At 41.2% G+C, this 26,038-nt stretch overlaps 1 protein-coding gene across 15 annotated transcripts in view; it reads left to right on the forward strand.

The window, feature by feature from the left end:
- The first annotated feature begins 9,008 nt into the window (after nt 1-9,008).
- LOC121285735 (nuclear receptor subfamily 2 group C member 1-A-like) overlaps nt 9,009-26,038 on the forward strand; it is a 116,793-nt gene continuing 99,763 nt past the window's right edge. For 5 of the 15 annotated variants that reach the window (XM_041202479.1, XM_041202480.1, XM_041202478.1 and 2 more), the window contains exon 1: nt 9,232-9,348. The gene's annotated coding sequence lies outside the window, so the exon portion shown is untranslated. Of the gene's footprint in view, nt 9,080-9,229; nt 9,349-10,209; nt 10,228-26,038 lie in introns of those variants that run through there. The other 10 variants (XM_041202484.1, XM_041202471.1, XM_041202483.1 and 7 more) reach the window with 6 other exon arrangements.

Here is a 26,038-nt window from a genome sequence, read left to right on the forward strand (position 1 = left end):
ACATTCAACATTCAACAGCCTCAGCTGTTCTCTCAGGTGGCCATAAACGATCCTGTGGCATTATCTGAAGAAGAGCAAGGGTAGTTCTCCCTGGTGTCCTGGCAAATGTTTATCCTTCAATTAACAACACAATTTGTGATGTACCATTCTGCCTGTTCTATACTGGTGTTTCCTTGTCAAATATATTAAAGTTTCCTTTTCATTGACAAACATGCTTTAGAACATGGTGAAAGGATCTATCCTTTCCTTTTTCCCTTTTTGAAAGTTACTGTTGAATCGGCTTTCCAGATCACAACAGCTCCATGTTTAAAAAAAATGGCCCATGATGTCTCGATTCTTTTGCCAATTACCTTAAATCTATGTCCTCTGGTTACCAACCTTATGCTACTAGAAACAGTTTCTTCTAATTCTCCTATTAAAACCCTCATGATTTTGAACACCTATTATATCTCCCCTTAAATTTCTCTGCTCCAAGGAGAACAATCCTAACTGCTACAATTTCCGCGCATAATTGAAATCCCTCAGCCCTGATACCATTCTGATAAATCTCTGACCTCTCACCAAAGGCTTGACATCCATGCTAAAGTGTGGTGTCCTGAATTGGACACAATACTCCACTGAGGCTAAACCAGTGATTTGTAAAGATTTAGCATTACTTTGTGCTTTTGTATTCTAGGCCTCTATTCATACTTCCAAAGATCCTGTATGCTCTTTTCCCAGATTTATCAACTTGTCCTTCAATAATTTGTCCACATACATGCTTATATGTTTCTAAAGTCTTTTTGAAATTCTGCTGTTTATAGAGCCATCTCAGAAGCATTACATACTGATTCTGTCATATTTTCATGGGATAAATTTGAAGATTAACCTAAGATGCAGCAATAACAGTTTGACAATCCATAACCATCCCAACCCAATGAACAACTGTTAAATGCCTATAAAACTCTGCCCACCTGTCTTCCTTATCTTTGTTTTGCTCATTGGGAAGAAATGGTTTTACATCTGCTGAATGAAGTTGTTTCGACTGTGCCAAACCAAAAGTGGGTTTGTAAATGGGAATGCAGGTGGCAGGGCTGTATAAATTTTCTGTGTCACTTACAATTATTTTGTACAGATTAAATTTCCTACCCAATAAATTGCTTACTTTAGTTATTTTAACTTACCAAAAAAAAATAGCCATGAGTAGTTACATTGAAATCTATTCCTTGTGTTGGGTTACAGAATGACAGAATTTTAACGGCACAGAAGGAGACTATTCGGCCCATCGTGCCTGTATGGCTCTCCAAATGAGCATTATGACCTAGTGCCATAGCCTTGCCTTTTCCCTCACACCCTTGCATTGTTTTTATTCAAATAATCATCTAATGCCCTCTTGAATACCTCAATTGAACCTGCCTCCACCACACTTCCAGGCAGTGCATTCCATTTGTGTGAAAACATTTTTTCTCAAGTCACATTTGCTTCTTTTTCAAACCAATTTAAATCTGCGCCCTCTCATTCTTGATCCTTTTATGAGCAGGAATAACTTCTCCCCATCTACTCTGTCCAGTCCCCTCATGATTTTGAATATCTCTATCAAATTTCCTCTTAACCACCTTCTCTCCAAGGAGAACAGTCTCAACCTCTCCTCATAGCTAAAGTTTCTCATCCCTGGAACCGTTCTTGTAAACCTCTTCTGTACTCTCTCCAATGTGTTCACATTCTTCCTAAAGTGCAGCACCCAGAATTGTACACAATACTCCAACTGAGGTCTAACAATTTATATAAATTCAGCATAACCTCCTTATGTTCTTGTACTCTATACTCCTACTAATAAAGTCAGGATACTATATGCTTTATTAACTGCTCTCTCCACCTGTCTTGCCACCATCAATGATCTATGCACATATACACCCAGTTCTTTCTGCTCCTGCACCCCTTTCAAAATTTCACCCCTTATTTTATAGTCTGTCCATGTTCTTCCTACCAAAATGCATCACCTCACACATCACTGCATTGAACTGCATCTGCTATCTATCTGCCCACTCCACCAACTTATCTATGTCCTCTTGAAGTTCCATATCATCCTCCTCACAGTTCACAACAGCCAATTTTGTATCCACGTTGCTACTGTCCCTTTTATTCCATGAGTAATAACTTTTCTCACAGGTGTCTGGTGTGGCACGCTTGCAATATTTGGACCAGATTTGGTCAATCAACTTTTTTGTGAAGAGAAAGATCAGACTTGCACTTATACATCTTCCACCACCTCACGGCATCCCAAAATGCTTTACAGCCAATTAAGTACTTTTGAAGTGCAGTCACTGTTGTAAAGTCGGAAATAGCAGCCAATTTGCACATGGCAAGTTCCAACAAGCAACAATGAGATAAGTAACCAGATAATAACCAGATCTTCCATATACTACTTTAAAATATTATTGAGAGATCTTCTAACACCCACTTGACGGTGCAGAATGTACTTTGAATTAACATCCTATGCAACACTGCAGCACTCCCTCAGTACCACATTGGAGTGCCAGCCATGATTTTTGTGTTCAGGTCCTGGAGTGGAACTCGAACCCAGAACCTTCTGACCTAGAGGTGAGAATGTTACCCACTGAGCTACAGCTGACACAAAAGCAAAATACTGCAGGTGCTGGAAATCTGAAATAAAAACAGAAAATGCTAGAAATACTCTGCCAACATCTATGGAGAGAAAACCAAAGTTAACATTTAAGGTCAATGATGCTGATGCATCTTTTCCAGATTCTAAATATTCTGGAATCCAGTTCCAGCATTTTCTTGTTTCTATATCTTGTGTTTATATAATGTGTGTGATACTGAGGATAGGTTTTGTGTATGTGGAAGGGAGGGAACAGAATTTATCAATAGTGCAAAAATTTGATATTTCACAAACAAAATTGTTTTTTTCAGGGTCAGAGGTGTTTTCATCAGCAGTTATGACTTAGTACGCTGTTAAAAACCGAGGTACACCTCATTACAAGGTGGAAGTTTTGGGTGGTGATGGACAGCGATGTTATTGTAAAGGGCCAAGTGCTCATCAGCTCAGTGATTTCTAATTGATTTCTATCTGCAGGGACTTCAACGATGCATCCTGTGGAGGAGCAGGAAATAACTGACAGAAACTTATGAATTTCCGTGTTTAACTGTATGCATGGATGCTGGAAGTTGCTGTCAGATTCAGTTATAATGATGGCAAATGCTGGCAGTTTCATTGTTACAACCTCAAAATCCTGGCCATTGGACTGTAAAGTCCAGAGTGTCATGAAGCAATGAATGTATATATTTTGGAAAATATTTTTCTGCGGGTGTGTCTTAATTGGATTAAAACCAGCTAGTCTGGGTGCTTTGATATGTACTAGTTTTGATATATAAGAGAGATAGCTTGCATTTGCATTTTTTGAGTACCGCATTCAAGAAGTGGGGTGAAAACTGATGCCTTTCTAGCAGCTACCAAGCAATATGTTTATATTATTAATAAAGTTGGTACAATGAAAGGGGTTTTATTGTTAGAGGTTTAGTTCAGAGGTTGTTGATACAATGAGAATTAACATTCAATGGGGCTGGTAGGTATAACTTCAGTAGTTTTTGGGTGTGCAGAGCAGAGGCAATGTGAGATCAAAAGCAGCTGTAAGCCTCCAACTCTCTCCATAGGAACCAAAGTGAAAGAACCTAATTTTGAATTTGTAAGGTGAAGATGCTTTGCCTGGTGTTTGGTTAAGTCTATGGGTTGCTATTGCCTTAATGGAGATTAGTTTGGGAGTTTATTAAAAATTATGATAGTAATTTGTAGCCATGTGTATATATATTTTAACCTGTGTAAATTAATAAAATGTTTCACTTAGTTTAGTGTAAAACCTTGAGAACTGGTGGTCTGATTCCTGAATTTAGAGTCGCATCTCAAACATAACACTTAAAAATATAGAACAAAAACAAAAATAGCTGGAAAAACTCAGCAGGTCTGACAGCATCTGCGGAGAGGAATACAGTTCATTTTGAGTCCGTATGACTCTTCTGATTATCTCCAGTGGACCATGGAAGGAGCAAGGTGCATATAAGTTAAGAGGCACAGTTACATTAACAGCCAAAGGGAATGCAGCCCTTGCCCTACTCAGAGGTTGGAGTTGTGGCATTAGCAATTGGCAAATTTCAGACACAATCTCTTAAGTGAAATTCAGACACCCCATTCATTTGTCTTCATTGAAATTGAGGTAGGTGAATTGCTCCCCAAGGTCCTCTGTAGATATAGCCTTATGCTGGCAATCCTTTGAAATTCTCCTACATTTTATTTCAAATTTCCAAAAAAAATTATTTCAAACTTCTTGTACTTTTTATTTCAAATATCCAGACTTTTTATTTGATTTCTTGTATTTTTTTAATTTCAAATTTCATTTAAGATTGCCAATATTTTTACTTTAAATATCTTGCATTTTTCATTTCAGATTTCTACCATATTTTATTTGAAATTCCAGAATTTTTGATATCAGAATTATTGCAATTTTCTATTGTTTTCAGGATTTTTTAAATTTCAGGTTTATTCATCAGGTTTCTTTCATTTTTATTTTAGCTCTCTTTAAGAACAATTTTTCAGTTTAAAACTTTTTTTTACATTTCCATTTTCTTAAACATTACACATTTTAAATTTCAGATTTCTTAGATTTTTTATTTCAAATTTCCTGTTTATCATTTCAAATATCAAATTCAAAATCAATTTCAATTTTTTATTTCATTTTTTTAAGTTTCAAAGTTTTTTTATTTCAGATTCATTGTATTTTTAACACTCGTTTCTTATATTTTTAGTTCTAATTTATTACTTTTTTTATTTCATATTCTTTTATTTTTTTTAAATTTGAAAGTCCTGGTATTACCTTGATCAGATTTTAAATATTTATTTAAAATTCATAGATTTTAATTCAAAATCAATTTTTAAAGTAAAACATATTATGTTCTGATGAAGAGTAATATGGACTTGGGCCGTTAACTGTGTTCCTCTCCGCAGATGCTGAGTTTTTCCAGCTATTTTTCTTTTTGTTTCAGATTTTCAGCATCCGCAGTATTTTGCTTTCATGTTATGTTCTTGTATGTTTTATTTCAAAGTTCCAGAATAGTTTATTTCCGATACATTGTATTTTTATTTTATATATTTTTATGTTAAATTTCTAGAATTTCTTCAAGTTGTACTTTCTGCTACAGATTTCCAGATTATTTTCAAACTTCTCAATTTTATTTTAAGGCATTTTTTCAAATTTCAAATTGCTATTTTGATTTCAAAATTCCAGATCTTTGTATTTTAGATTACTTGTATTTTTATATAAAATTTCCGGTATTTTTAATTTCATATTTCTGGATTTTTTATTTCGAAGTTCCAGTATTTTTTATTTCAAATTTCTTATATTTTGAATGTCAGATTTCTTCTTCAATCTCAAGTTTCCAGTATTTCCTTTTAATGTTTATTTCAAATCTCATATATTTTTAATTCAAATTTTCATTTTTATTTCATACTACTTGTATTTTTATATCAAAGTTCCAGAATATTTTACCTCACAGTTTTAAAAAAAATTCTAGAATACTATATTTTCACAGAATTGTTGCAGTGCAGAAGGAAGCCATTCGGCCTATCGTATCTGCACCAGATCTCCAAATGAGCAATTCACCTATTGCTATTCCCCACCTTTTCCCCATGACTCTGCACATTCTTTTTCAGAAAACAATCTAATTCCCTTTTGAATGTTTCAGTTGAACCTGCCTCCATCACACCCCTCACGCAGTGCATTCCAGACCTTAACCACTTGCTGCATGAAAAAGTTTTTCCACATGTCCCTTTTGCTACTTTTGCCAATTATTTTAAATCTGTGCCCACTTGTTCTTAATCCTTTCACAAGTAGGAAGTTTCTCCTTATCTATTCTGTCCAGGCCCCTCATGATTTTGAACACCTCTATCAAATCTCCTCTTAGCCTTCTCTTCAATCTATCTTCGTAACTTAAGGTCCTCATCCCTGCAACTGTTCTCGTAAATCTTTTCTGCACTCTCGCCATTGCTTTCACAACTTTCCTAAAGTGTGGTTCCAAAAACTAGACGTAATACTCCTGTTGAGGCCAAACTAGTGTCTTATACAAGTTCAACATAACCTCCTTGCTCTTGTACTGTATGGGCAGAATTTTCCCGACCGCAATTTGGGGGTGGTGCCCGCTCACCAATGGGAAAATGAGGCGGGATGACATCGGGAGGAACCCCTGAAGTCATCCCGGTCCATTTAAGTATTGAGCAAGGCGGGCAGACAGCGAAATCAGCTGTCCGCCTGCCGACCTGTTAATGGCCAATTAAGGCCATTGACAGGATCATTAAGATAATTAAAGACCCTGCCTGTCCAACCTTAAGGCTGGCGGGCAGGCCAGGAGCCCCAGCAGGCTTCTGATAATACATGAAACCTCATCCACTGGCGGGATGAGGTTTAATGTCCGTTTTTAAAAACTTTAATAAAGTTTATGTCCTTTTTATTAACATTTCCCTTCTCGTGTAACATTGTCACATGAGGGGGACATGTTAATAATTTTCATATTTTTCAATTTTTAATGTTTTTTGACTGTCAGTAATCTCCCTGAGACAGCACTTAGTCTTCACACTTAGATAGCACTTCGCGCATGCGCGAAAGAGCGCACTTTGACAGATGGGGAATCCCTCCACCTCCCGCACAGGAAGCACTTCCTGTTGAGCAGGCTACTGGGTGGGCCTTAATTGGCCTGTCCATTCAAAATGGCGGCAGGCCCCGTTTCAGCGGCGGAGTTTGGCTGCCCACCCACTGTCGAGCTGGTGGGGCCCGCCTGCCCATCAAGGTAAAAATTCTGGCCTATGCCTCTATTAGTAAAGCCAAGGGTATGTTTTATTAACTGCTCTGTCCACTTTTCCTGCCATTTTCAACGGCTTATGCACAAATACACCCAGGACCCTCTGCTCCAGCACCCCCTTTAGATATGTACGCTTTATTTTATATTGATTCTCCATGTTCTTCCTACCAAAATGAATCACTTCACATTTCTCTGTATTGAACTTCATCTGCCACATGTACGTCCATTCCACCAACTTATCTATGTCATTTTGAAGTTATGCACTATCCTCCTCACAGTTCACAATGTTTCCAGATTTTGTATCATTCACAAATTTTGAAATTGCTTTGCATCATCTGCAAATTTTGAAATTAACAGATGTGAACACCACCACCTGGAAGTTCCCCTCCAAGCCACTCACCATCCTGACTTGGAAATATATTGCCATTCCTTCACTGACGCTGGGTCAAATCATGGAACTCCCTAACAGCACTGTAACTGTATCTATACCACAGGGACTGCAGTAGTTCAAGAAGGCAGCTCACCTTCTCAATGGCAATTAAGGACAGGCAGTAAATGCTGGCCTAGCCAGTGACGCCCACATCCCATGACTGAATAAAAAAAATCAAATTTCCAGCATTAATTTCATATTTATTGTATTTTGTTTCAAATGTCCATTTATTTTTAAACATCTTCCATTTTAATTTCACAATTTTTACATTTCAATTGCTATTTTTTTAAATGTCTAGTATTTTATATTTCCAAGCAGACCTATTTAAAAATTGTAGGCTTTATTTCAAATTTCAAAAAAATGTTTCAAATTTCTTGAACAACTTGTTTCAAATATCTTATACCTTTTTTAAATTTCAAGTATTTTTATTTGGATTTCTTCCATATTTTAGTTCAAATTGTTATTTCAGATTTCTTATATTTCATATCAAATTTCCAGTATGTTTGATTTCAGGTTTCTTGTACATTTTTTCAATTTTCCAGAATTTTTTATTTCAATGTTGCAGATTTTTTTACTTCAGTTATCGTATTTTTAATTTTGGATATCTTATATTTTTATATCAATTTTTTTCTTCAAATTTCTATAATTTGTATTTGACATGTTTAATATTTTGTTGCTAATTTCTAATACTTTCTATTTCAATGTTTTGTTCTTTTAGCATTCCAATATTTTCCTTTCAAATTTCTTATAGTTCTTATTTTTCCAGTGAGAAGTGAGGTTGGTCGAGGAACGTGATTTGATGGGGATTCAAGAAAGTTATTTGAGGTGGCCTTATCTGTGATTGGCACAATAATTTGCATTTATAGAGTAAAAGATAGTACAACATCCCAAGACTATTCTCAGAAGTGTTCACAAGATTTGACACAGCCATATAAGAAACTAGGCCAGGTAACCCAAAAGCTTGTTCAAACTGTAGGTTTTAAGGAGTTTCTTAAAGGAGAGGGGATAAGGCACAGCTGCCAATTGTGAAATGATTAAAATGAGGAGTGCGCCAGAAGTAGAATTGGTGGAATGTAGAGATCGTAAGAGGATTGTAGGCCTGAAGGAGGTAACAGAAATATAGAGGGAGTGAGGCCAAGCTGGGAATTTAAAATAAATCTGGCCATTGTCCGTTGAGAACCCAATGTCAGCAGCAGGGTTTTGGGTGAGTTCGAGTTTAGGTATGCTGTAAGATTGGACAAGGGAGGCTCAATGAGATGGATATAGAAGGCAGGTTCACATGGAGGGAGATAAGGATAGGAAGGCAGTGAACTCAGTAAAGAGAGTAAGATCAGTTGAATTTACAGACTTGGTACAGAACCGGAGAGGGAAGCAGTGAGAAAATCTTGGTGAGAAACTTGCTGTGGTTCTTGGGCGGGCGGAATTGACCAAGCAGGGGCAAGAGGGGTGGATAAAGGTGAGATACTCGAAATTTCAGGTATTTTTAATTTGAAATTTCTTGTTAATTTACTTCAAGTTGCCAGCTTTTTTACTCCTTTTATAATGTTTCAATTTTAAATTTTGGGGTGTTTATATTTCAGATTTCTAGTGCTTTTCATTGTTTTTAACAGTGAAATAAATGGATGTTAGCCAAGCCTGCCTGTGCATGGGCGTGGGGGGGGTAGAGGAGAAGGAGGCCCTGCAGAAAATGGGGGACGGACGGAGTTTCCTAAGGCGCCATCAGCCGCCCAGCCTGCGCCGAGGCCCGGGGGAAGGCTGCTGACTAGAATACCACCTCCGGGGGTGTCCTTCACCGGCTGCGAGGTACATCGAACGGCTGGGGGCGGGGGGAGAAAGCAAGCCAGCCGGAATAATTGCTTTCTCTTCTCTCCCCCCCCCGCGGGAGGTTGGGTTTTGGCTCCAGTCCAGGGGCCGCCGCCATTTTGTGTTGTCGCCGCGTTGGCGTATGCGCATGCGTCGCTAGTCGAACCGAGGGAGAGGTCACGAACTCTGACCCGCGGCGGAGCCGAGAAACCGCGGGGGGGGAGGGGGAGATTCGGGGCTTTTCCGCCTGTTTGAAAATAACGTCTCAGGTAAGAGGCGGGAACGGCCCTTGAACTGAGCCGGGCTCGGCGCCCCACCCCCGTTGGCGGGATCTGGCTGTCGCCGCCGACACCCGATTAGGCACCGCCCCGAGACTGAGGCGATCCCTGAGCTGGGCCCGCAGGCCTCGGGCCTTCCCTCTGTCCGGAGCGGCCGGTGTCGGTGAGGAGGCTGGTCGGACGGAGAGAGTCCCAGTCTCTGTCTCTGTATCTCTCCCCCCACCTTCCCCGGCCTCAGGCTCCGTTCCTCCGGCCGCCTTTTCTGACGAAAGCGGTTCACCCCCTCCCGCTGACCTTTCACCCAGAGCAGCCGCAGCTCCGGCTCCGGCCTCCATCCTGTCGCCGTTCCGCCGGCCCCAACATCACCACCACCACTACCCCCTCCGCGACCCCCCCCCCCCCCCCCCCCCCCCCCGCCGGCCACTCGGACCCCGGGGCCTCCTGGCGCACACAGCGGGCTCGATTTCAAGTCGCATCCGAATGTAGAGTTCGCGCCCTCCCGCAGCTGCAGTCAGTCCCTGCCGAGAGCTCACCCCCATCCCGGGAAACTCCGGCTACCTCCTGGAATGGATCCTGAGGCGTTTTATTTTGCAAATTTACAAGTAAAACCTGGTTTATTACCAGGGCCGAGCTGCAGCCCGATTATGTCAAGAGTTGAAAGGGGCGAGGGAGTAAATGTAACCTTGGATATTGGACCACAAAACAGATTGAAACGCTTTTTATTTTAACTTTGTGTGATAATGTGTGGGACGTGACCTTGTGTTGATTTGTATGTTCTGATGCTGTGAAGGATGTGAGGATCTGAAGTGAAAAGGAAAAAAATTCGACAAAAGGCCAGGAGAATGGATAGCTTTCAAAGAGTTGGCACATGTAAGATGGATTATGTTGTATCATTCTATGATTCCAGTTGCCTTCATTCTACAAAAAGATGTTGATGCATTGCAGAAAGAGCTACCGGAATCGGGAGGGTGCAATTGGTAGGGAAAGATTGATCAGGCTATGACTCCTCTGTGGATGAGAGAAGACTAAGAAGAAACCTGATGCATAAAAGTATGAAGCTGCGAGAGGGTGGACGTGGAGAAGCTGTTTAAAATTGCTTGTAAACGTAGAGCAGGAGGATATAAATATAATCTAATCCTTAACAGATCAAATGTGGAATTTAGGAGGAATTTCTTCACATGGTGATGCAACTTGGAATACTGCCACATAGCTTGAAACAGATAGCATGTACACTTTTTAAGGTGAAGTTTGATGCACAGATGATGGAGGAATATGGGAGCAGAGGTCAGTGGGAGGAGGCTTGTAAGTAAACACCAGCACAGATCAGTAGGGCTGAATGGTCTGTTTCTGAGTTGTAGATATATAATTTGGTGCAGTATCCCTGGAACTTTCTCCATCCAATTCTTTTTAAAGGGAGTATCATGGCCACATTTCAATACCTGATTAATGTGTGATTGAATCTCACATTTGAGCTGCAGTAATATGATAACTTACCACATATTGTATAGGAACATCACACTTTCTGCTTGTGGATTGGTGTGTTTACACCGCAAATGATACCTGCTCTTAAGTTGTAAATTTGAATTACAAATCTGGAGTTACAATAAGGCCCAAAGCTCTGTATGGCTGCAACTCCAGTGCATTGATAACGTAAGATTAAAGAGCACTCAAGATGCTTTAGATATCTTGGGCACATATTAAACCTACCTTGTGTGCATTTAAGTGTTTAGGCAGTGGACGTTCTGCCATCCGCACTTCCTATGTTTTGACTTTTGCGGGGGAGCTCTCAGCTAGTGTGTGGTCCTAGATGCAAAGGTCTCAGGAGTAGCAGAATTCTAGCCAGCTAAAGGAAACACGTTATGAATGTCACAGTGCTAGCTGTAGTGTAGATGTAGGTTGCATTGAGGTTTTTATTCATTCATGGGATGTGGGCTGTTGGCTGGGCCAGCATTTATTGCCCATCCGTAGTTGCCCTTGACCGCTGCAATCTGTGGTGTAGGTACATCCACAGAGCTGTTAGGGAGGGAGTTCCAGGATTTTGACCCAGTGGCAGTGAAGGAACGGCAATATATTTCCAGGTCAGGATGGTGAGTGACTTGGAGAGGAACTTCCAGGTGGTGGTATTCCCTTCTATCTGCTGCCCTTGTCCTTCTAGATGGTAGTGGTTGTAGGTTTGGAAGATGCTGTCGAAGGAGCCTTGGTGAATTCCTGCAGTGCATCTTGTGGATGGTGCACACTGCTGCTACTGTGCGTTGGTGGTGGAGGGAGTGAATGTTTGTGCATGTGGTTCCAATCAAGTGGGCTGCTTTGACCTGGATGGTGTTAAGCTTCTTGAGTTGTTGCTATTAATGCATTGAGACCTTAGCTAACTCAAACCTCCATTATTTATATCTAAATTTGCTGATGCATCCACCCTTGGAATGTAATCTAGTAATTGCTGGAGTCTGCAACTAGTGACCTTCACACTGACACTTGCAATACTGCCCCATCTTTAACTCCCTTTCCTCTCCAAAGTCCTTGAACATGTTTTTGCCTCCCAGATCCGTTCGCATCCAGTTGAATCACCCCAATCAAGTTTCTGTCCCTGCCATGACACTGAGATTGCTCTTATCAAAGTCACAAATGGCATCCTATGTGACTGATAGTGAATTATTCTTCCTTGTCCTTTTCGATCTGTCTGCAGCATTTGATAAGCATCATCCTCCTCTTCTGCCACTGTACTGTTGATCCAGCTGGGTGGGACTGTGCTCGTCTGGTCCCATTCTTATCTATCTAATCGCAGCCAATGTATCACCTGCAATAGCTTCTATTCCCATTCCGGCACCACTACCTGTGGTGTCCATTGTTATCCTTGACCCCCTCCTATTTCTTATCTACATTCTACTCTTCCGTGACATCAAACAAAATTAGTTTGCACATATATGCTGATTACAGATTTACTTCTCCTTGTCTCTATGTCCTTTCTAGCCTGAAAACATCCCCTCCCTGCCCCCTTCCATTCTTACCCTCATGTCTAGAAAGCTCTGATCTCATGAATCCCCTCTTCCCTTCACCTCACCGTTAATAATTGTGTCTTCAGCCATCTAGGGATTCAACCCCATAAAGTCCATCGATTCTGCACCCCTGGCTTATCCTTTAAAACACTCTTTAGAACCTACTTTCTCCAATCTATTTGGTGTACCATTTTGTCTGATTTTTTGCCTCTGAAATATTTTGAAACATTTTGTGCATTAAAGATGCTATATGAATGCAAGTTGGATATTGGAAATTGCTGGTGATTTACTGGTATCTTTAAATTTTCAACGGATAATTAATTCCTTTAATAGACCACTTTAAAAAAAAATCAATATTTTCTAGATATTTTCTTGGGTTTTAACTTGATTATTATTTAACATCCAATTACACAATAGGGGGTTGGTCATATGTACTGAAAAAAAACTTGCATTTCTAAAGCACCTTTGACAACAGCAGGACAGCTCAAGTGCATTACAAAATGCTTTTGAAGTGTAGCCACTGTTGTAGGAAATCTAATAGCCAACATGCGCACAGCAAGGTCGCACAAACAACAATGAAGTAAATAACATGCTTTTTACGTTTTGTTTTGAGGTAAATGTTGACTAAGACAGTGGGAGAATTCCCGTTTTTTGAATGGTGCTCTGCGATATATGTTCACCGGATGGGGCAGATGACCTTGGTTTAACATCTCATCCAAAAGGCAGCTCCTCCAACAATGCAGCACTCCCTCTGTACTGCACTGGAGAGCCAAACTAGATTATGTGCTCAAGTCTCTGGACTGGGAGTCAAGCCCACGATCTTCTGACTTCCAAGACATGAGCGCTATCACTGAACCATGGCAGAACCTGCACACTGCCTTGACATGCTGCTATTCTATTCTTTTCGGAAGGTAGGCTGAATAGCGCTAATGAAACGAGGTTGATTGTAAACCAGCAAAGTTACATTTCTTCATTCATGTGATCACTGTGAAGACCAGCATTTATTGCCCATCCCTAATTGTAAGTGAGAAGGTGGTGAGGCCTACTTGAATACAACTGAGTGGCTTGAGGCCATTTCTGAGGGCAGTAAAGGGTCGACCATATTGCTGTAGGTCTGGAGTTGTGTGTAGGTCAGACAATTGATTTTTTTCCCTGAAGGACATTATTGAACCAGATGGGGTTTTATGACGGTGTGATAGCTTCATGGTCACCATTTCTGAGACTACCCATTTATTGTAGATTTACTTCATTAATTGAATGGGATTTGATCTCCCATCCTGATTATTTTTTCAGACCTCTGGATTACTATCCAGTAACATAACCACAATGTATCTGTGCTTAACATTTATTTTGCTTTACATAAAATCTATGAACAAACAGTATTCTAAAAAGATGCATTTATTCAAACCACACAGCTTTGCCCTTTTATGGGATGAACACACTTTGCAAATTAGCAGCCAGTAGCTGTACTGGCACCCATTCTCTAGAAGGATTTATGCATTTATTTTATTAAAAATTGATAGTACTCAATGAAAGTCTGAGCTTTTATGACATGCTCTTCCTTCAGGCTCAGGTGATGCAAGCAGCCCATGTCTGTCCAGGAGTACAGCCCCACTCAGTGATGTCTGTCTGCTCTCCTTATTGCATCTCCCTCAGGCTGACCGGAGAGTGAGATGTCTTTGGCTCACACTTTCTTCTCCATAGAATGAAAAAATCTGACATCTAGCCCTTCTCAATTGCGTAATCAGAATTGGTCAACCAGGCTGCCGGTTAAAGTGATCGCCTTGAATGAAAAAAACCCTCTTATGGAAGCGTCTGGCAGCTTGGGACTTAGCTGAACTAGCACCATGGTGGGTGTTTTGAATAAAAACCCATTTCAGCAATATTGTGTGAACTGCTTTGGAATATACTCAGTGACATTCCATTGTCTCAACACTAAGTTAACATGTAAAACTTAGCAGTTCCAGGCTGGCTGATGTGGTATTCGACATGGGTCCAAGCCTGAGTGATTTTCAAATTGGCATGTATCTTTTACTTGGCCCATTGCATACAGAATCTAACTCTATAATAATAGTGTAATTAGAATTGACCCAAAATCCCTTCTCAGCCAAATGGTTGAAAGTTTCAAAATGTTAAAACCACCGCAAACCCAACCCAGCACAAGATAGAAAAGGCCATTCAATAGCTAAAGAGTTTGAGGGAAGGAAATCTGCCATCCTTACCTGGTCTGGCCTACATGTGACTCCAGACCCACAGCAATGTTGTTGTCTCTTAAAAACCCTCTGGACAAGGGCAACTGGGGATGGGCAATAAATGCTGGCCTGCCAGCAATGCCCACATCCCATGAATGAATAATAAAAAAAAAGCAACAAGACATCAGTAGGCAGAATCCCTGTCAAAGCACTAAAGCAAGACAAAGAAGTGCTATTGGCATGAATTCATGGTCTCATCTCCTGTGTCAGGGAGGAGGAGAGCATGTCAGGAGATCTCAGACACTGTTTCTGTGACCATCTTCAAGAAAGGTGAAGTCTGATTGCAGTAACTATAGAGGAGTCTCCCAGCTGTTGGCCACAGGAAAGGTCATCACAAGAATGCTCTTCAATCGCCTTTTCCCTGTGGCTGAAGAGCTCCTCCCAGAATCGCAACGTGGATTCCACCCATTAAGGCGCACAATTGACATGACCTTTGCCACGTGGCAGCTGCAAGAGAAATTCAGGGAACAGCAACAACCCTTATACATGGCCTTCTTTGATTTCACAAATGCCTTCGACACTGTCTGTCGCGGAGGATTATGGAGTATCCTCCATTTCGGCTACCCCCAGAAGTTTGTCATCATCCTCCACTTCTCCACGATGGCATGCAAGCTGTGTTCCAGACCAACTGATCCACCACATACCCAATGTGCCTTCGGACTGGGATCCAGAAAGACTGTGTCATCGCACTGAAGCTCTTCTCGATCTTCCTTATCGCAATGCTCCATCTCTCACTTTCTGCAAGCTCCCCGATGGAGTGGCGCTAAACTACAGAACAAGTGAGAACTTGTTCAAACTCTGCCGCCTGCAGGCCAGATCCAAGGTTGACCCATCCTCTGTGTTATTGAACCACAGAATGCAGATGATGCTTGCATCTGCGCACACTTGGAGGCCGTGCTCCAAGCCATCGTCAGCACCTTCACCAAAGCGTATGAGAGCATGGGCCTTACAATAAACATCCGTAAGACAAAGATCCTCTACCAACCTGCCCTCTTCACACAGCACTGCCCGCTGGTTATCAAAATCTACGACGATTCCTTGGACAATGTGGACCACTTTCCATACCTTGGAAGCCTACTGTCAACAAGGGCAGACATTGATGACGAGGTTCACCACCACCTTTAGCGTGTCTGCGCAGCCTTCGGCCATCTGAGGAAGAGAGTGTTTGAAGATCAGAACCTCAAATCCAGCACCAAGTTCACGGTCTACAGAGCTGTAGTGATACCCACCTTCCTATGTGGCTCAGGGATGTGGACTATGTATGGCAGGGACCTCAAGATCCTGCAAATCTGTTGATGGGATAGGTGCACCAAAGTCTGTTTTCGCTCAGGCCAGCATCGAAGCATTGACGGGCAGGGCACATTATCCGCATGCCTGACATGAGACTCCTGAGATGAGGGCTCTACTTGGAGCTTCGCCACAGCAAGTGAGCCCCAGGAGGACAGAGGAAGCGCTTCAACAATGCCCTCAAAGCCCCCTTGAAAAAGTGCAACATTTTCACCGCCATCTGGGAATCCCTAGTCCAAGACTGCCTGAAGTGGAGGGATAGCATCAGGGAAGGAGTTGAACACGAGTCTCATCGCCAAGGGCTGGCTGAAGCTAAGCATCAACAGTGAAAGTAGCATGTGGCAACCCGGGCACCCCACCCACCATTCTTCCTACCGCCATCAGCCCACCTGTGACAGAGACTAGGTTGTGCATTGGACTTTTCTGTCACCAGAAAACTCATTTTTAGTGCAAAAGCAAGTCATCCTTGATCCCTAGGGACAGCCTAAGAAGGTTAAAACCATTTCGTTTTTAGAAGGTTCAAAGATTTGAGTAGACTTTTGTGGAGGGTGTGCTTTAAACCTTGAGCAATTTGTCCTTTTGAATCTTAGTTGAGTTCCTTCTTTAAAACTACTAACATAAAAAGGACCCAAACCTTAATGAAAAAGCTTAAACTGTATTATACTGCACATTATATTGTTGCCTTGAAGCTAGTAACAAGACTCCAATATAATCTCTGTTGATGATGGTAAAACACAAATGGTGCTTGTGTTCCTAAGCATCAGATGAACATCTTACATTCGATTAAGTCCTCAGCATTAACTCTCAAATATCCATGAGTCTATCAGCTTAATAGCTGTTTTGTAACTTGTTGTAAAGTGGATATTTAATACAAAAATGTTGTGGGGCTGAGGGGTTCAAACAGGCACAGCATAACTTGAGACTTATTAGAGCAGTTATGACTCCTGGCATCTGTTTGCTTCAGAATGCATCTTTGTATGTTTCAGAATTTTAAGTTATTGATATAATAGTGCTAATCAAGACAGTTTAAGTTTCTCCAACAAAATTCTTGAGAGGTCTCATTAAAATGGTTGGGTTGTGATTGCTAGCTGGCTTACTACTGTAATTGTATTTTTAAACTTTGTCAGGTGTTAAAATCATAATATTAGTGATTTTGCAGCAAACAATAGCTATTTAAGGCACATCTCTCCTTGCTCTGATATGTTACCTGACTTTGACTGGGTTGCTATTTCTACTTTTGAAGTCTGTGAACAAATTAAGTTTATAAATCACTTTTGATGTTGATGGATGTTAGAAAATAAAACCATTTGCAATCTTCAATACGACATTATACAGAAAAACGGTATCCAGCAACAGCCTGAAGGTTAGTGTTTTACTTGGATGTTTATTCACTCACAAAAAGTACTCACAGAATAGTGGAGCAAGTGGAACATAATGCATTTGTTATTCTTAGTTTTCATGTGAAAGTTGATTGAGAATTTACAGGAAAATATTATAGTTAACCTATCAAGATTGATCAACTTGCATAAAGAAAATCAAGTTTCCATAATGCTTAGCTTTTCAAAACTTCCTTGCCTTCTTTTAAGATGCTCCTTAAAACCATCTCTATGACAAAACTTGGTCATCTGTCCTAATATTTCCATATGTGGCTGGATGTTAAACCTGTTATGTGTCTTGGGACCCTTCACTATGTTAAAGGCACTATACAAGTATTGCTGCTGCTCTAATCACATATCAGATTTAAACTTGCATCTTATGCTCGATACAGATTTAATTGCAAAGTCTGGATAAACAACAAGTCTCAAATGTTGCTTTATTGCAAATCCCAACAGCAACTAAATGAAAATATTTTGTTTTGCATATTCAGCCAGGGACAGAAATAAACTTATCTAATTGAAACTTCTGAATCTGGGAAAGCTCCCTGCAGATGTGCACAATAATCATCGAACAGGTGGTCAATTTATGACCAACGTCACTATGAAATGATTTGGCGCAAAATTGAATATAAATTCTGAGCAATCTCGTTGAGCTCGACCTCTCCACGCTCAATCTGATGATGTTGGATTAACGTAATTCCTGAACAAAGTCCAAATTTCTTTCTGTGCAGACCCCTGCTAATATATTTGCATGAGGATTTTCCTAATAACTGTAGAAAAAAAATGACTTGCTCACCTTCTACAAGTCAATAGTAACCAAGAACAACAGATGAACAACTTGCTGTTTTAGCTACTGGTGGCATTTTTCACTGGGAGGGCACTGGTATGGAGATGAGGAAGAACCCCAGTCAGTTTTCCCCTTTCTGATCCTGTTAGCACCCAAGATCAACTAACTTAGTACAAGTCAAGGAATTGAACTTGGGGCTCTCCTGCCTGTGTGGCTCAGCCAAACCACCAGAGAAACTGGCAGGTTACTTTTATGCAGTGTTGTGTAAGTTAGTAAGTACAGGATATAGATAAAAGCAAAATATTGCGGGTGTTGGAGATCTGAAACAAAAACAGAAAATTCTGGAAAAACTCAGCTCTAGCAGCATCTGTGGAGAGAGAAGCAGAGTTAACATTTCAAGTCCATATGACCCTTTAGAGCTGAAGAGAAGTGGAAATGTGATTAATTATATACTGTTAAAGGGGGATGGGGTAGGTGGGGCTGGATAGAAGGCCAGTGATACGTGGGAACAAAGGGGGGATTGACAAAGATGTCATAAACTAAAGGACAAAGGGAGTATTAATGGTAGTGGTTAGTGCTTAAAATAAGGTGCTGATAGTGGCATAAAGGTAAGAAAGCAGAATGTAATAATAGCAGAACAAGTGTAGCATTGTGTGAAAGAACATCATGGAACAAGTAACAGATGGCCCTGTAGGGGATGGGGTGGGGGGAGAGGGTGGTAGTAGGGATAAAAAGATAGAAAATGGGATAGAAGGGGGATAAAACCACATATAAATGAATAAAAATTAAAATGGATTAAAAATGAATGTAGATAAAGGGGATTAAAATGGGGTGAGGATGGAGGAGAGAGTTCATGGTCTGAAGTTGTTGAACTCAGTGTTAAGTCCAGAAGGCAGTAAAGTGCCTATTCAGTTTGCGTTGGGCTTCACTGGAACATTGCAGCAGGTCAAGGGTGGACATGTAGGCATGAGAGCAAGATGGGGGTGTTGAAATGCCAAGCGACAGGAAGGTCTAGGTTGTGCTTGCGGGCAGACCGGAGTTCCTTATTCCCCATTCCCGACAGGGCCATCTGTTACTTGTTCCATGATGTTCTTTCACACAATGCTACCCTTGTTCTGCTATTATCACATTCTGCTTTATCACCTTTATGCACTAACCATAACCATTAACACTCCCGTCATCCTTTAGTTCATGACATCTTTGTCAATCCCTCCTTTGCCCTCACCTATCGCTGGCCTTCTATCCAGCTCCACCTGCCCCATCCCTTTTTGACAGTATAAATGTCATCACACTTCTACTTTTCTTTAGCTCTGAAGAAGGGTCATATGGACTCAATGTTAACTCTGTTTCTCTCTCCACAGATGCTGCTAGACCTGCTGAATTTTTCCAGCATTTTCTGTTTTTGTTGCCACAGTATATAGGCTTTTTAAAATATAAATATTGCATACATTTCTTGCTTGTTAATCTCTACAACTCTGGCTACACAGGCCCAGTTCTAGCAACTTTCCCCCTACCTTCCAACCCCCTAACCCTTACCACACCAAATAAATCAGCACCTTTCAACCATTGATATACATTATTTTACTCATAACTCAACAACTGCTTGTATTGTATAGCATCTTTAACGTAGCAAAATGTCCAAAAGTACACAGAAGTTTCATCAATCAAAATTTGACACCGAGCCTCACACACAAGGTGATATTAAGACTGAAGCTAGTCAAAGAGAAAGTCTTAAAGGAGAAAAGGTTAGTGTAGGGAATTCCAGAGCTTAGGGCCTCAGCAGCTGAAGGCATGGTAGAGCAATTAAAATTGGAAGGACACAGGAGGCCTGAATTGGAGGAGTGCAGAGAATTTGGAGGATTGTACGGCTGGAGGAGATTAGAGATGGGGAGAAACAAGGCCATGGGGAAACGAGGATAAAAGTTTTAAAATTGAGATTTTCCTTAACTGGGAACCCGTATAGACCAGTAAGCATAGAGGGTGATGAGTGAATGGGACTTGGTGCGAGTTAGGATGCAACAGAGTTTTGGGTGAGCTCAAGTTTATGTAGGGTGGAGGATGAGCGTCTGGCCAGAGGAGCATTAAAAAAGGTATGGCTGGGAGTTTCTGCTGCAAATGAGCTGAGGCAGGGATGGAATTGGGTAGTGTGATGGAGGTGGAAGTAGCAGCTTTGGTAATGGAGCGGAAATGTGGTCAGAAGCTCATCTTGGGGTCAGATTGAATACCTTGGTTGCAAATAGTCTGGTTCAGCCTCTGATAGTTCTCAGTGATGGAGTTGGTAGCTCGCAAGCTGGTTTGTAGCAGGGATCAAAGACAATATCTTCAGTCTTACCAGTATTTAGCTGGTGGAAATTTCTGCTCATGTAGTCCTGGCTGTTGGGCAAGCAATGTGACATATCAGAGACAGTGGCAGCTAAACATTCTTGACCACTTAGTTATTCATAATCCTTCAGTTTCAAACAAGTTTTTTTTTAATTTATTCATTCACATGATGTGGACATTAGTGCCAAGGCCAGCACTTGTGGCCCTCCCTAATCACCCTTGAGAAGGTGATGGTGAACTGTTGCCTTGATTTGCTGCAGTCTATGTGTTGAAGGTACTCAACAGTGTTGTTCCAGGATTTTGACCCAGCAACAATGTAAGAAAGTGATTTATATTTTCAAGTCAGGGTGGTGTGTGGTTTGGAGGTGCTGCTACTCTTGTTCTTCTAGATGTTGGAAGTTGTGTGTTTGGGACGTGCTGCCTTAAGTACCTTTGCATCTCGTAGAGGCTATGCACTGCAGCCATGGTGCACCAGTGATGGAAGAGGGAGTGAATGTTTAACAACAACATCTTGAGTATTGCTGAACAGAGAGACATGTTGTTGAAGCTTTTCATCTTGCACTCAACAGGACAGATGCAAGAATGCTAGATTTTGAAGGGAACAACAATTTGTAGTGCATGAGAAAAAGGATGCTGATTGGTTGAGACGTTGCTATGGCAAATGCACCAGAGGCTATTGTGCCCCATGCTTTTGTTTCTTCAAAATAGATGCTATGCCTGGACATATTTCTTTCATCTGCAGAGGCCAGGCCCCTGAATACGGATATATCTGGCTTCTTGCAAGTGTAAGTGAGTTGCATTGTGAGCTCATCTGATGATAAATTGGTTGTTTGTGTCACTTTTGGCACACTTGGGATTGTTCAGCAAGTGCTACCCAATTGCGGAATCACATCTAATGTTAGACATAATGTTCTGAGTTTTGTGAGCATGGGTTAGTTGAGTGCAGTCAGTACTCTGCCTATTGCGAACAGCTGAAGGGACGAGCTGTTTGATATGATCCACCAGTCATTGGGATGTTTGGTATAAAAACAAATACCTGAAAAGGGTCACAGAAAACACCAAGCCTAAAATGAACAATATCTGGAAACTACCAGGAGATCCAGTCCGAACACTCTTCGTACTGCTAGCCTTGCTCTTGCTTTCTCTTCAGTAGAATACTGTTTTCCCGTGTGTGTGTGTGTGCGTGCGTGCAGAGAGCAGCCACACAAACGTTTGGGCATGGCCTTCAATACAATAAGGATAATCAGCCATACACAGAAATCAACACCTGTGTAATGGCTCCCAGTCCTGTCTAATATCCCACTTCCTGACGTGTGCCGGAAGGCCAAAACCTCTGAAAGAGTTGGTCCACATTGGAAGCAACCCAAAACTGCTAATCCTTGAAGACCTTCAGAACCTACTGAATGAGACTCAAATCATGCAGACCTTTCTGGAGCTCTGCGAATGCTTTGAGCATACAAGTTTTGACCAAAAGGACAAATGATGCAACTGCTGGGGTGGCAGCAATATCACACACACATCTGGTGAGTGATCTGACAGTAGAACCTCCCAGGGGTCTCTCAAGCAATGGTCTATGCTCAAGAGGATCGTGCAAGGACAACGCACCTCCTCCACAAATGGAATTTCAAGATCAGTCCAGCATGCGACTGGTTATCTGGGTCAGATTGGTCACCATATTGTGAATGAATGTGACAAAAATGTTGCTGCAGGATCCCAAGCAAACTGCCTAACAACATAGTGATGTGACTTGACTGTCCAACTTGGACTTAAGACTTGCAAAGCTGCAAGATGTCACGTGCAAGAAGAAAATTTGAAGAATAGAGAGAGTTCTCCCTGGCGTCTTGGCTAAATTTTATCCTTCAACCAACATCAGTAAAAACAGTTTATCTGTTTTGTGGGACCTTGATGTCAGGTTTCCTACTTTTACGGCTATGACTATACTTAAATGTTTCATTAACTGTAATGCGCTTAGGGGAAATTGGTCATGAAAGACATTATATAAATGCAAGTTTTTTCCATATGTTTTGGAATTTTAGATGAGACAAAGTTACCTAGTTTTTGGGTATTATTTTTGTTCAACTTTAATTGCCTGAAGCTCTTATGAGTACAAATGTGCAGATTGTTAACGAGGTGCATCCTATGCACTAGCATATTCCCTCTTCTCTGATTCAGACTTCCTTTGCATTTGTCGTTTTGTCCTACAGTAGCAGAGCCTTTAGCTGTCCCAACCCCAAACTCTTGAATGTGCTCCCTAAATGCTTCTGCGTTGCTACCCTCTTTTTTCCCCTTCCTTTATGACCATGTTTTTGATCCATTCCATCTTGCTACTGTTTGCCATCTGTTTTTGCTTCTGTAAGGTACCTTGCAAAGGTTTACTTTATAAACAGTGCTATCTGTGTGTAAATTGTTGAGAGACTTCCTGATAACTAATAGATGCACTGATGTAAAGAGCAGAATTTCCCTGTACCCTGAAAGATTGGTTTGTCCTTGTGAATGTGTATCTAGCCAGCACATAATCTTTTGCTGATTTTTGTATTCTGCGATTCCATCTAAGCTTACGCTCAAATGCTTGATTGTGCGTGTATCATATTGCCAAATCATTAAATTGACTATGACTATTGATGTGCTTGGAAATGGGTAACTGAAAAATTATTGCAGTTGTGATTTTTCTGTCGTTTGAACATATGGTATGGTAACTTTTTTAACTTCCTAAAGGGCTACTTGTTGCATTGTGAAGTAACATGAAGTGACTAAATTACTTAATTTAATTTGTCAGTCAGCAACATTTTGCTTTCTTTCTGACCAAAAAAAGAAAATAGCTGCATTTTCTGTTGATTGGTTATGAACAGTGAAAAGTCTATTTCTGAAGGAATGCTTACGTAAGAGAAATAAACCCATGCAAATGTTTACGATTGGTGTTTATTTGTCTGTTATGCTGTTATTTGCCAAACTGCGAGATGTTAGGGGTAAAGTAATGTATTAGTTGTTGTCTGTAAAACCCGATTTCTGTTTAATGTGATTCTGAAATGATGGCATCAAATGAAGCAGCACACAATCTGCTAAACTGACACCTACAACAATGGTAATTGTTAAACTGACGGACAGATTACTGAGAAGCAATAGGTTCTGAATTCTTGGTGCCAAGTTTTCATTTAAGGGAACTGAAATGAGACTGTTCTAATTCAAGGCCTCCAGTTTTAATTTTTTCTAAGCTCAGATTGAGAGAAATCTAAGGCTAGTTCACTTGGAATTTGTGTGAAAGCATGAAGATTATGAAAAGGTGGACCAACCCTTTCATTGTACTGTATTGTACTCATTTTACATTGTAGTCAGAATGTTTGCGTGCCAAGAGGTGAGAGGCTTGGGTGAGCCGGGCAGAAGAGAATAGAACAATGCTTGAGGCCCAGAAGAAGCAACCACACTCCACGCAGTCTCAATCGATAACTCCAATCCAGTGAACTTGTCCAGAGTGAAGCCAAATGGGGCAGATGATGTCTAACTATCGCTCCGAGCTCTGCTAGCAAGCTCTAATCTTTCTCTCTTTCCTTCCCTCTTCCACCTTTTTTTTTTGTTTGTGTCTCTCTGTCTGTCTCTCTCTGCCTCTGTCTCTCTTCCCCCCCACCCCCCTCCTTGCTAATTTGGCCAGTAAGACTGAAGCTAGAAAGAATTAGCATCTGGTCCAGAGTGTTTTTTTGTAAATATTGGGACAAAAGTGGTTATTTGCCCATGCCTTATTTGTCTCCCCTGTTTTAACTGTATGGGTGAGTCCTGGATGTCATGGTGCTAAGACTGAATAATCATGGATAATAAACCTTTAGTATAAATGGAAGGAAAGCCTCAGATATATTGCTGGTGGATTTTTTCACTGTGCAAGAGTTTTCAGATTCTAACAATTGTTTTCTTTGTTCTTTAACATGAATCTCAGCATTCAATTTCTGTAACATTTGTATATTAATTGCTTGTTTTTTGTTCCAATTCTTAGTTTTCTGGTGGATAAGATAATTTGCTAATGAAAATTAGTAACCAGATTCCAATTTTGAGACCTATGTCTACAGAGCTTGCGATAGTGATCCACAATGCTGGATTCTCATTAGACCTGTTGGTCAAATTAAAACCCATGTGATGAAAGGGGCAGTGGCATTGTGAATATGAAGTTGGCTATGAGACAGAGAGCAGAGTGTCGCGGTCAGGCTGGAGGGAAGTTTCCAGTGATGTTGCCCAGGGGTTGGTATTGGGACCGCTGCTCTTTTTTTATTTTAATGAGCTGCGCTTGGGTGCACAGGACATAATTTCAAAATTTGCAGATGACAGGAAACTCTGAATCCTTGTTAGAATAATAACAGACTTCAGGAGGATGCAGGCAGACAAGTGAAATGGGCAGACACATAACAGACATTTAATGCAGAGAAGTATGAAATGATATGCTTTTTGGTAGGGCGAATGAGGAGAGGCAATATAAACTAAATTGTTATAAATTTAAAGAACATGCGGGAACAGAGAGACCTGAGGATTTTGAAAAATTATTCATTCAAGGTTAGTGGGCATCGCTGGCTAGGCCAGCATTTATTGCGCATTCCCTAATTACCCTTGAGAAGGTGGTGGTGAGCTGCTTTCTTGAACCGCTGCAATCCATGTGGTGTAAGTACACCCATAATGCTGTTTGGGAGGGAGCCCCCAGGACTTTAACCCAGCAACAATGAAGGAACAGTGATATATTTCCAAGTCAGGATGATGAATGGCTTGGAGGGGCATTTGCAGGTGGTGGCGTTCCTATGTGTCTGCTGCCCTTGTCCTCCTAGATGGTAGTGGCCGTGCGTTTGGAAGTTGCTGTCTAAGGAGTCTTAGTGAATTCCGGCTGTGCAAGTTGTAGATGGTACATATTGCTCTACTGTACGTAGGGAGTGAATGTTTGTGGATGGGGTGCCAATCAAGCGGGCTGCTTTGTCCTGGTTGGTGTCAAGCTCCTTGAGTGTTGTGGGAGCTGCACTCATCCAGGCAAGTGGGGAGTATTCCATCACACTCCTGACTTGAGCCTTGTAGATGGAGGACAGGCTTTGGGGACTTAGAAGGTGAGTTACTCGCCACAGGATTCCTAGCCTCTGGCCTGCTCTTGTAGCCACAGTATTTATATGGCTAGTCCAGTTCAATGATAACAACCCCCCCACCCCCCAGGATGTTGATAGTGGGGGATTCAGCAATGGTAATGTCATTGAGTATCAAGGGGTGATGATTAGATTTTCTCTTGCTGGAAATGGTCATTGCCTGGCACTTGTGTGGCGCGAATGTTATTTGCCTCTTGTCAGCCCAATCCTAGATATTGTCCAGGCTTTGCTGCATTTGGACACGGGCTATGTAAATATGTATATACACTAATCTTTGAAACAGACAGGGGAAGCTGAGAAGGCTGTTAAAAACCATTCGGGAATCCTGCACTTTTATTAATAGTGGCTTGAAGGTCAGAAGCAAGAAAGTTTTGCTAAATCTTTATCAAACACTGGTTATGCTCAGCTGGAGCATTGTGTTTAATTCTGGACACCACATAAGGATGCTTGGCACAGTCTTAGAAAGGGTGTGGAATAGATTTACTGCAGTGGCACCTGAGATGAGGGACTTCAGTTATGTAGAGTGGCTGGAGAGCAGGGACAGTTAAGAAGAGATTTCATA

This window comes from Carcharodon carcharias, chromosome 13 (assembly GCF_017639515.1).
Source record: "Carcharodon carcharias isolate sCarCar2 chromosome 13, sCarCar2.pri, whole genome shotgun sequence".
In the NCBI taxonomy this organism is placed as follows: Eukaryota; Metazoa; Chordata; class Chondrichthyes; order Lamniformes; family Lamnidae; genus Carcharodon; species Carcharodon carcharias.